This window comes from Oncorhynchus kisutch, linkage group LG18 (assembly GCF_002021735.2).
Source record: "Oncorhynchus kisutch isolate 150728-3 linkage group LG18, Okis_V2, whole genome shotgun sequence".
NCBI lineage: Eukaryota > Metazoa > Chordata > Actinopteri > Salmoniformes > Salmonidae > Oncorhynchus > Oncorhynchus kisutch.
This window is the reverse complement of record NC_034191.2, coordinates 93594-107913: the sequence shown is the minus strand read 5'-3', so window position 1 is coordinate 107913 and position 14320 is coordinate 93594.

Below are 14320 nucleotides of genomic sequence, written 5' to 3'. Positions count from 1 at the left end.
TGTAGCTGGTCTGTCATATTATAATAGAGACAGTAGATCTAGATGGTCTGTCATAATGTAATAGAGACAGTAGATGTAGCTGGTCTGTCATATTATAACAGACATTAGATCTAGCTGGTCTGCCATTATATAATAGAGAAAGTAGATCTAGCAGGTCTGTTATAATGTAATAGATACAGTAGATATAGCTGGTCTGTCATATTATAATAGAGACAGTAGATCTAGCAGTTCTGTCATAATATAATAGAGACAGTAGATCTAGCAGATCTGTCATAATATAATAGAGAGAGTAGATCTAGCTGGTCTGTAATAATATAATAGAGACAGTTGATCTAGCTGGTCTGTCATATTATAAAAGAGACAGTAGATCTTTTTTATTTATTTTTATTTCACCTTTATTTAACCAGGTAGGCTAGTTGAGAACAAGTTCTCATTTGCAACTGCGACCTGGCCAAGATAAAGCATAGCAGTGTGAGCATACAACAAAGAGTTACACATGGAGTAAACAATTAACAAGTCAATAACACAGTAGAAAACGAAGGGGGGGTCTATATACAATGTGTGCAAAAGGCATGAGGAGGTAGGCAAATAATTACAATTTTGCAGATTAACACTGGAGTGATAAAAGATCAGATGGTCATGTACAGGTAGAGATATTGGTGTGCAGAAGAGCAGAAAAGTAAATAAATAAAAACAGTACGGGGATGAGGTAGGTGAAAAGGGTGGGCTATTTACCAATAGACTATGTACAGCTGCAGCGATCGGTTAGCTGCTCAGATAGCTGATGTTTGAAGTTGGTGAGGGAGATGAAAGTCTCCAACTTCAGCGATTTTTGCAATTCGTTCCAGTCACAGGCAGCAGAGTACTGGAACGAAAGGCGGCCAAATGAGGTGTTGGCTTTAGGGATGATCAGTGAGATACACCTGCTGGAGCGCGTGCTACAGATGGGTGTTGCCATCGTGACCAGTGAGCTGAGATAAGGCGGAGCTTTACCTAGCATAGACTTGTAGATGACCTGGAGCCAGTGGGTCTGGCGACGAATATGTAGCGAGGGCCAGCCGACTAGAGCATACAAGTCGCAGTGGTGGGTAGTATAAGGTGCTTTAGTGACAAAACGGATGGCACTGTGATAGACTGCATCCAGTTTGCTGAGTAGAGTGTTGGAAGCCATTTTGTAGATGACATCGCCGAAGTCGAGGATCGGTAGGATAGTCAGTTTTACTAGGGTAAGCTTGGCGGCTTGAGTGAAGGAGGCTTTGTTGCGGAATAGAAAGCCGACTCTTGATTTGATTTTCGATTGGAGATGTTTGATATGAGTCTGGAAGGAGAGTTTGCAGTCTAGCCAGACACCTAGGTACTTATAGACGTCCACATATTCTAGGTCGGAACCATCCAGGGTGGTGATGCTAGTCGGGCATGCAGGTGCAGGCAGCGACCGGTTGAAAAGCATGCATTTGGTTTTACTAGCGTTTAAGAGCAGTTGGAGGCCACGGAAGGAGTGTTGTATGGCATTGAAGCTTGTTTGGAGGTTAGATAGCACAGTGTCCAAAGACGGGCCGAAAGTATATAGAATGGTGTCGTCTGCGTAGAGGTGGATCAGGGAATCGCCCGCAGCAAGAGCAACATCATTGATATACACAGAGAAAAGAGTCGGCCCGAGAATTGAACCCTGTGGCACCCCCATAGAGACTGCCAGAGGACCGGACAGCATGCCCTCCGATTTGACACACTGAACTCTGTCTGCAAAGTAATTGGTGAACCAGGCAAGGCAGTCATCCGAAAAACCGAGGCTACGGCAGGTCTGTCATAAATATAATAGAGAGAGTAGATCTAGCTGGTCTGTAATAATATAACAGAGACAGTTGATCTAGCTGGTCTGTCATATTATAAAGAGACAGTAGATCTAGCTGGTCTGTCATAATATAATAGAGACAGTAGATCTAGCAGGTCTGTCATAATATATAGAGACAGTTAGATCTAGCAGGTCTGTCATAATATAATAGAGAGTAGATCTAGCTGGTCTGTAATAATATAATAGAGACAGTTGATCTAGCTGGTCTGTCATAGTATAATATAGACCAGTAGATGTAGATGGTCTGTGATTATATAATAGAGACAGTAGATGTAGCTGGTCTGTCATATTATAATAGAGACAGTAGATCTAGATGGTCTGTCATAATGTAATAGAGACAGTAGATGTAGCTGGTCTTTCATATTATAACAGACAATAGATCTAGCTGGTCTGTCATAATTTAATAGAGTCTGTAGATCTAGCTGGTCTGTCATAATATAATAGAGACAGTAGATCTAGCTGGTCTGTCATAATATAATAGAGACAGGAAATCTAGCTGGTCTGTCATAATATAATAAGATACGTCCGATCTTATGTCTGTCATATATAAATAGAGACAGTAGATCTAGGCTGGTCTGTCAATATAATAGAGACAGGAAATCTAGCTGGTCTGTCATAATATAATAGAGACAGTAGATCTAGCTGGTCTGTCATAATATAATAGAGACAGTAGATCTAGCTGGTCTGTCATAATATAATAGAGACAGTAGATCTAGCTGGTCTGTCATAATATAATAGAGACAGTAGATCTAGCTGGTCTGTCATAATATAATAGAGACAGTAGATCTAGCTGGTCTGTCATAATATAATAGAGACAGTAGATCTAGCTGGTCTGTCATAATATAATAGAGACAGTAGATCTAGCTGGTCTGTCATAATATAATAGAGACAGTAGATCTAGCTGGTCTGTCATAATATAATAGAGACAGTAGATCTAGCTGGTCTGTCATAATATAATAGAGACAGTAGATCTAGCTGGTCTGTCATAATATAATAGAGACAGTAGATCTAGCTGGTCTGTCATAATATAATAGAGACAGTAGATCTAGCTGGTCTGTCATAATATAATAGAGACAGTAGATCTAGCTGGTCTGTCATAATATAATAGAGACAGTAGATCTAGCTGGTCTGTCATAATATAATAGAGACAGTAGATCTAGCTGGTCTGTCATAATATAATAGAGACAGTAGATCTAGCTGGTCTGTCATAATATAATAGAGACAGTAGATCTAGCTGGTCTGTCATAATATAATAGAGACAGTAGATCTAGCTGGTCTGTCATAATATAATAGAGACAGTAGATCTAGCTGGTCTGTCATAATATAATAGAGACAGTAGATCTAGCTGGTCTGTCATAATATAATAGAGACAGTAGATCTAGCTGGTCTGTCATAATATAATAGAGACAGTAGATCTAGCTGGTCTGTCATAATATAATAGAGACAGTAGATCTAGCTGGTCTGTCATAATATAATAGAGACAGTAGATCTAGCTGGTCTGTCATAATATAATAGAGACAGTAGATCTAGCTGGTCTGTCATAATATAATAGAGACAGTAGATCTAGCTGGTCTGTCATAATATAATAGAGACAGTAGATCTAGCTGGTCTGTCATAATATAATAGAGACAGTAGATCTAGCTGGTCTGTCATAATATAATAGAGACAGTAGATCTAGCTGGTCTGTCATAATATAATAGAGACAGTAGATCTAGCTGGTCTGTCATAATATAATAGAGACAGTAGATCTAGCTGGTCTGTCATAATATAATAGAGACAGTAGATCTAGCTGGTCTGTCATAATATAATAGAGACAGTAGATCTAGCTGGTCTGTCATAATATAATAGAGACAGTAGATCTAGCTGGTCTGTCATAATATAATAGAGACAGTAGATCTAGCTGGTCTGTCATAATATAATAGAGACAGTAGATCTAGCTGGTCTGTCATAATATAATAGAGACAGTAGATCTAGCTGGTCTGTCATAATATAATAGAGACAGTAGATCTAGCTGGTCTGTCATAATATAATAGAGACAGTAGATCTAGCTGGTCTGTCATAATATAATAGAGACAGTAGATCTAGCTGGTCTGTCATAATATAATAGAGACAGTAGATCTAGCTGGTCTGTCATAATATAATAGAGACAGTAGATCTAGCTGGTCTGTCATAATATAATAGAGACAGTAGATCTAGCTGGTCTGTCATAATATAATAGAGACAGTAGATCTAGCTGGTCTGTCATAATATAATAGAGACAGTAGATCTAGCTGGTCTGTCATAATATAATAGAGACAGTAGATCTAGCTGGTCTGTCATAATATAATAGAGACAGTAGATCTAGCTGGTCTGTCATAATATAATAGAGACAGTAGATCTAGCTGGTCTGTCATAATATAATAGAGACAGTAGATCTAGCTGGTCTGTCATAATATAATAGAGACAGTAGATCTAGCTGGTCTGTCATAATATAATAGAGACAGTAGATCTAGCTGGTCTGTCATAATATAATAGAGACAGTAGATCTAGCTGGTCTGTCATAATATAATAGAGACAGTAGATCTAGCTGGTCTGTCATAATATAATAGAGACAGTAGATCTAGCTGGTCTGTCATAATATAATAGAGACAGTAGATCTAGCTGGTCTGTCATAATATAATAGAGACAGTAGATCTAGCTGGTCTGTCATAATATAATAGAGACAGTAGATCTAGCTGGTCTGTCATAATATAATAGAGACAGTAGATCTAGCTGGTCTGTCATAATATAATAGAGACAGTAGATCTAGCTGGTCTGTCATAATATAATAGAGACAGTAGATCTAGCTGGTCTGTCATAATATAATAGAGACAGTAGATCTAGCTGGTCTGTCATAATATAATAGAGACAGTAGATCTAGCTGGTCTGTCATAATATAATAGAGACAGTAGATCTAGCTGGTCTGTCATAATATAATAGAGACAGTAGATCTAGCTGGTCTGTCATAATATAATAGAGACAGTAGATCTAGCTGGTCTGTCATAATATAATAGAGACAGTAGATCTAGCTGGTCTGTCATAATATAATAGAGACAGTAGATCTAGCTGGTCTGTCATAATATAATAGAGACAGTAGATCTAGCTGGTCTGTCATAATATAATAGAGACAGTAGATCTAGCTGGTCTGTCATAATATAATAGAGACAGTAGATCTAGCTGGTCTGTCATAATATAATAGAGACAGTAGATCTAGCTGGTCTGTCATAATATAATAGAGACAGTAGATCTAGCTGGTCTGTCATAATATAATAGAGACAGTAGATCTAGCTGGTCTGTCATAATATAATAGAGACAGTAGATCTAGCTGGTCTGTCATAATATAATAGAGACAGTAGATCTAGCTGGTCTGTCATAATATAATAGAGACAGTAGATCTAGCTGGTCTGTCATAATATAATAGAGACAGTAGATCTAGCTGGTCTGTCATAATATAATAGAGACAGTAGATCTAGCTGGTCTGTCATAATATAATAGAGACAGTAGATCTAGCTGGTCTGTCATAATATAATAGAGACAGTAGATCTAGCTGGTCTGTCATAATATAATAGAGACAGTAGATCTAGCTGGTCTGTCATAATATAATAGAGACAGTAGATCTAGCTGGTCTGTCATAATATAATAGAGACAGTAGATCTAGCTGGTCTGTCATAATATAATAGAGACAGTAGATCTAGCTGGTCTGTCATAATATAATAGAGACAGTAGATCTAGCTGGTCTGTCATAATATAATAGAGACAGTAGATCTAGCTGGTCTGTCATAATATAATAGAGACAGTAGATCTAGCTGGTCTGTCATAATATAATAGAGACAGTAGATCTAGCTGGTCTGTCATAATATAATAGAGACAGTAGATCTAGCTGGTCTGTCATAATATAATAGAGACAGTAGATCTAGCTGGTCTGTCATAATATAATAGAGACAGTAGATCTAGCTGGTCTGTCATAATATAATAGAGACAGTAGATCTAGCTGGTCTGTCATAATATAATAGAGACAGTAGATCTAGCTGGTCTGTCATAATATAATAGAGACAGTAGATCTAGCTGGTCTGTCATAATATAATAGAGACAGTAGATCTAGCTGGTCTGTCATAATATAATAGAGACAGTAGATCTAGCTGGTCTGTCATAATATAATAGAGACAGTAGATCTAGCTGGTCTGTCATAATATAATAGAGACAGTAGATCTAGCTGGTCTGTCATAATATAATAGAGACAGTAGATCTAGCTGGTCTGTCATAATATAATAGAGACAGTAGATCTAGCTGGTCTGTCATAATATAATAGAGACAGTAGATCTAGCTGGTCTGTCATAATATAATAGAGACAGTAGATCTAGCTGGTCTGTCATAATATAATAGAGACAGTAGATCTAGCTGGTCTGTCATAATATAATAGAGACAGTAGATCTAGCTGGTCTGTCATAATATAATAGAGACAGTAGATCTAGCTGGTCTGTCATAATATAATAGAGACAGTAGATCTAGCTGGTCTGTCATAATATAATAGAGACAGTAGATCTAGCTGGTCTGTCATAATATAATAGAGACAGTAGATCTAGCTGGTCTGTCATAATATAATAGAGACAGTAGATCTAGCTGGTCTGTCATAATATAATAGAGACAGTAGATCTAGCTGGTCTGTCATAATATAATAGAGACAGTAGATCTAGCTGGTCTGTCATAATATAATAGAGACAGTAGATCTAGCTGGTCTGTCATAATATAATAGAGACAGTAGATCTAGCTGGTCTGTCATAATATAATAGAGACAGTAGATCTAGCTGGTCTGTCATAATATAATAGAGACAGTAGATCTAGCTGGTCTGTCATAATATAATAGAGACAGTAGATCTAGCTGGTCTGTCATAATATAATAGAGACAGTAGATCTAGCTGGTCTGTCATAATATAATAGAGACAGTAGATCTAGCTGGTCTGTCATAATATAATAGAGACAGTAGATCTAGCTGGTCTGTCATAATATAATAGAGACAGTAGATCTAGCTGGTCTGTCATAATATAATAGAGACAGTAGATCTAGCTGGTCTGTCATAATATAATAGAGACAGTAGATCTAGCTGGTCTGTCATAATATAATAGAGACAGTAGATCTAGCTGGTCTGTCATAATATAATAGAGACAGTAGATCTAGCTGGTCTGTCATAATATAATAGAGACAGTAGATCTAGCTGGTCTGTCATAATATAATAGAGACAGTAGATCTAGCTGGTCTGTCATAATATAATAGAGACAGTAGATCTAGCTGGTCTGTCATAATATAATAGAGACAGTAGATCTAGCTGGTCTGTCATAATATAATAGAGACAGTAGATCTAGCTGGTCTGTCATAATATAATAGAGACAGTAGATCTAGCTGGTCTGTCATAATATAATAGAGACAGTAGATCTAGCTGGTCTGTCATAATATAATAGAGACAGTAGATCTAGCTGGTCTGTCATAATATAATAGAGACAGTAGATCTAGCTGGTCTGTCATAATATAATAGAGACAGTAGATCTAGCTGGTCTGTCATAATATAATAGAGACAGTAGATCTAGCTGGTCTGTCATAATATAATAGAGACAGTAGATCTAGCTGGTCTGTCATAATATAATAGAGACAGTAGATCTAGCTGGTCTGTCATAATATAATAGAGACAGTAGATCTAGCTGGTCTGTCATAATATAATAGAGACAGTAGATCTAGCTGGTCTGTCATAATATAATAGAGACAGTAGATCTAGCTGGTCTGTCATAATATAATAGAGACAGTAGATCTAGCTGGTCTGTCATAATATAATAGAGACAGTAGATCTAGCTGGTCTGTCATAATATAATAGAGACAGTAGATCTAGCTGGTCTGTCATAATATAATAGAGACAGTAGATCTAGCTGGTCTGTCATAATATAATAGAGACAGTAGATCTAGCTGGTCTGTCATAATATAATAGAGACAGTAGATCTAGCTGGTCTGTCATAATATAATAGAGACAGTAGATCTAGCTGGTCTGTCATAATATAATAGAGACAGTAGATCTAGCTGGTCTGTCATAATATAATAGAGACAGTAGATCTAGCTGGTCTGTCATAATATAATAGAGACAGTAGATCTAGCTGGTCTGTCATAATATAATAGAGACAGTAGATCTAGCTGGTCTGTCATAATATAATAGAGACAGTAGATCTAGCTGGTCTGTCATAATATAATAGAGACAGTAGATCTAGCTGGTCTGTCATAATATAATAGAGACAGTAGATCTAGCTGGTCTGTCATAATATAATAGAGACAGTAGATCTAGCTGGTCTGTCATAATATAATAGAGACAGTAGATCTAGCTGGTCTGTCATAATATAATAGAGACAGTAGATCTAGCTGGTCTGTCATAATATAATAGAGACAGTAGATCTAGCTGGTCTGTCATAATATAATAGAGACAGTAGATCTAGCTGGTCTGTCATAATATAATAGAGACAGTAGATCTAGCTGGTCTGTCATAATATAATAGAGACAGTAGATCTAGCTGGTCTGTCATAATATAATAGAGACAGTAGATCTAGCTGGTCTGTCATAATATAATAGAGACAGTAGATCTAGCTGGTCTGTCATAATATAATAGAGACAGTAGATCTAGCTGGTCTGTCATAATATAATAGAGACAGTAGATCTAGCTGGTCTGTCATAATATAATAGAGACAGTAGATCTAGCTGGTCTGTCATAATATAATAGAGACAGTAGATCTAGCTGGTCTGTCATAATATAATAGAGACAGTAGATCTAGCTGGTCTGTCATAATATAATAGAGACAGTAGATCTAGCTGGTCTGTCATAATATAATAGAGACAGTAGATCTAGCTGGTCTGTCATAATATAATAGAGACAGTAGATCTAGCTGGTCTGTCATAATATAATAGAGACAGTAGATCTAGCTGGTCTGTCATAATATAATAGAGACAGTAGATCTAGCTGGTCTGTCATAATATAATAGAGACAGTAGATCTAGCTGGTCTGTCATAATATAATAGAGACAGTAGATCTAGCTGGTCTGTCATAATATAATAGAGACAGTAGATCTAGCTGGTCTGTCATAATATAATAGAGACAGTAGATCTAGCTGGTCTGTCATAATATAATAGAGACAGTAGATCTAGCTGGTCTGTCATAATATAATAGAGACAGTAGATCTAGCTGGTCTGTCATAATATAATAGAGACAGTAGATCTAGCTGGTCTGTCATAATATAATAGAGACAGTAGATCTAGCTGGTCTGTCATAATATAATAGAGACAGTAGATCTAGCTGGTCTGTCATAATATAATAGAGACAGTAGATCTAGCTGGTCTGTCATAATATAATAGAGACAGTAGATCTAGCTGGTCTGTCATAATATAATAGAGACAGTAGATCTAGCTGGTCTGTCATAATATAATAGAGACAGTAGATCTAGCTGGTCTGTCATAATATAATAGAGACAGTAGATCTAGCTGGTCTGTCATAATATAATAGAGACAGTAGATCTAGCTGGTCTGTCATAATATAATAGAGACAGTAGATCTAGCTGGTCTGTCATAATATAATAGAGACAGTAGATCTAGCTGGTCTGTCATAATATAATAGAGACAGTAGATCTAGCTGGTCTGTCATAATATAATAGAGACAGTAGATCTAGCTGGTCTGTCATAATATAATAGAGACAGTAGATCTAGCTGGTCTGTCATAATATAATAGAGACAGTAGATCTAGCTGGTCTGTCATAATATAATAGAGACAGTAGATCTAGCTGGTCTGTCATAATATAATAGAGACAGTAGATCTAGCTGGTCTGTCATAATATAATAGAGACAGTAGATCTAGCTGGTCTGTCATAATATAATAGAGACAGTAGATCTAGCTGGTCTGTCATAATATAATAGAGACAGTAGATCTAGCTGGTCTGTCATAATATAATAGAGACAGTAGATCTAGCTGGTCTGTCATAATATAATAGAGACAGTAGATCTAGCTGGTCTGTCATAATATAATAGAGACAGTAGATCTAGCTGGTCTGTCATAATATAATAGAGACAGTAGATCTAGCTGGTCTGTCATAATATAATAGAGACAGTAGATCTAGCTGGTCTGTCATAATATAATAGAGACAGTAGATCTAGCTGGTCTGTCATAATATAATAGAGACAGTAGATCTAGCTGGTCTGTCATAATATAATAGAGACAGTAGATCTAGCTGGTCTGTCATAATATAATAGAGACAGTAGATCTAGCTGGTCTGTCATAATATAATAGAGACAGTAGATCTAGCTGGTCTGTCATAATATAATAGAGACAGTAGATCTAGCTGGTCTGTCATAATATAATAGAGACAGTAGATCTAGCTGGTCTGTCATAATATAATAGAGACAGTAGATCTAGCTGGTCTGTCATAATATAATAGAGACAGTAGATCTAGCTGGTCTGTCATAATATAATAGAGACAGTAGATCTAGCTGGTCTGTCATAATATAATAGAGACAGTAGATCTAGCTGGTCTGTCATAATATAATAGAGACAGTAGATCTAGCTGGTCTGTCATAATATAATAGAGACAGTAGATCTAGCTGGTCTGTCATAATATAATAGAGACAGTAGATCTAGCTGGTCTGTCATAATATAATAGAGACAGTAGATCTAGCTGGTCTGTCATAATATAATAGAGACAGTAGATCTAGCTGGTCTGTCATAATATAATAGAGACAGTAGATCTAGCTGGTCTGTCATAATATAATAGAGACAGTAGATCTAGCTGGTCTGTCATAATATAATAGAGACAGTAGATCTAGCTGGTCTGTCATAATATAATAGAGACAGTAGATCTAGCTGGTCTGTCATAATATAATAGAGACAGTAGATCTAGCTGGTCTGTCATAATATAATAGAGACAGTAGATCTAGCTGGTCTGTCATAATATAATAGAGACAGTAGATCTAGCTGGTCTGTCATAATATAATAGAGACAGTAGATCTAGCTGGTCTGTCATAATATAATAGAGACAGTAGATCTAGCTGGTCTGTCATAATATAATAGAGACAGTAGATCTAGCTGGTCTGTCATAATATAATAGAGACAGTAGATCTAGCTGGTCTGTCATAATATAATAGAGACAGTAGATCTAGCTGGTCTGTCATAATATAATAGAGACAGTAGATCTAGCTGGTCTGTCATAATATAATAGAGACAGTAGATCTAGCTGGTCTGTCATAATATAATAGAGACAGTAGATCTAGCTGGTCTGTCATAATATAATAGAGACAGTAGATCTAGCTGGTCTGTCATAATATAATAGAGACAGTAGATCTAGCTGGTCTGTCATAATATAATAGAGACAGTAGATCTAGCTGGTCTGTCATAATATAATAGAGACAGTAGATCTAGCTGGTCTGTCATAATATAATAGAGACAGTAGATCTAGCTGGTCTGTCATAATATAATAGAGACAGTAGATCTAGCTGGTCTGTCATAATATAATAGAGACAGTAGATCTAGCTGGTCTGTCATAATATAATAGAGACAGTAGATCTAGCTGGTCTGTCATAATATAATAGAGACAGTAGATCTAGCTGGTCTGTCATAATATAATAGAGACAGTAGATCTAGCTGGTCTGTCATAATATAATAGAGACAGTAGATCTAGCTGGTCTGTCATAATATAATAGAGACAGTAGATCTAGCTGGTCTGTCATAATATAATAGAGACAGTAGATCTAGCTGGTCTGTCATAATATAATAGAGACAGTAGATCTAGCTGGTCTGTCATAATATAATAGAGACAGTAGATCTAGCTGGTCTGTCATAATATAATAGAGACAGTAGATCTAGCTGGTCTGTCATAATATAATAGAGACAGTAGATCTAGCTGGTCTGTCATAATATAATAGAGACAGTAGATCTAGCTGGTCTGTCATAATATAATAGAGACAGTAGATCTAGCTGGTCTGTCATAATATAATAGAGACAGTAGATCTAGCTGGTCTGTCATAATATAATAGAGACAGTAGATCTAGCTGGTCTGTCATAATATAATAGAGACAGTAGATCTAGCTGGTCTGTCATAATATAATAGAGACAGTAGATCTAGCTGGTCTGTCATAATATAATAGAGACAGTAGATCTAGCTGGTCTGTCATAATATAATAGAGACAGTAGATCTAGCTGGTCTGTCATAATATAATAGAGACAGTAGATCTAGCTGGTCTGTCATAATATAATAGAGACAGTAGATCTAGCTGGTCTGTCATAATATAATAGAGACAGTAGATCTAGCTGGTCTGTCATAATATAATAGAGACAGTAGATCTAGCTGGTCTGTCATAATATAATAGAGACAGTAGATCTAGCTGGTCTGTCATAATATAATAGAGACAGTAGATCTAGCTGGTCTGTCATAATATAATAGAGACAGTAGATCTAGCTGGTCTGTCATAATATAATAGAGACAGTAGATCTAGCTGGTCTGTCATAATATAATAGAGACAGTAGATCTAGCTGGTCTGTCATAATATAATAGAGACAGTAGATCTAGCTGGTCTGTCATAATATAATAGAGACAGTAGATCTAGCTGGTCTGTCATAATATAATAGAGACAGTAGATCTAGCTGGTCTGTCATAATATAATAGAGACAGTAGATCTAGCTGGTCTGTCATAATATAATAGAGACAGTAGATCTAGCTGGTCTGTCATAATATAATAGAGACAGTAGATCTAGCTGGTCTGTCATAATATAATAGAGACAGTAGATCTAGCTGGTCTGTCATAATATAATAGAGACAGTAGATCTAGCTGGTCTGTCATAATATAATAGAGACAGTAGATCTAGCTGGTCTGTCATAATATAATAGAGACAGTAGATCTAGCTGGTCTGTCATAATATAATAGAGACAGTAGATCTAGCTGGTCTGTCATAATATAATAGAGACAGTAGATCTAGCTGGTCTGTCATAATATATAGAGACAGTAGAATCTAGCTGGTCTGGTCAATAATTCTAATAGAGACAGTTGATCTAGCTGGTCTGTCATATTATAAAAGAGAAAGTAGATCTAGCTGGTCTGTCATATTATAAAAGAGACAGTAGATCTAGCAGGTCTGTCATAATATAATAGAGACAGTAGATCTAGCTGGTCTGTCATAATATAATAGAGACAGTAGATCTAGCTGGTCTGTCATAATATAATAGAGACAGTAGATCTAGCAGGTCTGTCATAATAATTATAGAGACCGTTAGATCTAGCTGGTCTGTAATTGTAATTCCTCTAATAGAGGCCAGTAGATTAGCGGTTCTGTCTAATATAAAGAGGACAGCTAGATATAGCTGGTCTCTGTACTAATATATAGGGACAGTAGATCTAGCTGGTCTGTATTTTCTCATGTGCCAGTAGATCTAGCTGGTCTGTCATAATATAATAGGAGACAGTAGAACTAGAGTGTTCTGTCATAAAATAGTAGAGCTATAGATCTAAGCTGTCTGTCAATAAATATAATAGAGACAGTAGATCTAGCTGGTCCTGTCATAATTATAATAGAGACAGTATACCTCTAGCTGGAGCTCTGTCATAGATAATATAGACAGTAAGTCTAGATGGTCTGTGATTATATAATGAGACCAGTAGATCTAGCTGGTCTGTCATAGTATAATATAGACAGAGATGTAGATGGTCTGTGATTATATCAATAGAGACAGTAGATGTAGCTGCGATCTGTCCATTATATAATAGAGACTCAGTAAGTATTATCGATGGTTCTGTCATCATGTTAATAGAGAAGTAGATTGTAGCTGGTCTGTCATATTATAATACATTCGATCTAAGCTGGTCTGTCATAATTAATAGTAGTCTGTAGATCTAGCTGGATGTCATATACTAATAGATACCGTAGATCTCGCTGGTTCTGTCACTAATATAATTTAGAGACAGTCGAATCTAGCTGGTCTGTCATAATTATAATAGAGCACAGTCGAATCTATGTGGTCTGTCATAATATAATAGAGGACAGTTCGATCTAGCTGGTCTGTTCATAATATAATAGAGACAGTGAATCTAGCTGGGTCTGTCCATATTATAATAGAGACAGGTAAATCTAGCTGATCTAGCTGTTTCTGTCATAAATAATAGAGACTATCGATCCGTGGTCGTCAACATATAATAGAGACAGTAGATCTAGATGGTCTGTCATATATAATACAGACAGTAGATCTAGATGGTCTGTCATAATATAATAGAGACAGTAGAACTAGCTATTCTGTCATAATTTAATAGAGACAGTAGATCTAGCTGGTCTGTCATAATATAATAGAGACAGTAGATAGCTGGTCTGTCATAATATAATAGAGAGTAGATCTAGGGGGTCCATATATAATAGGGGGAGGTTTGGTCTGTCATAATATAATAGAGCAGGAA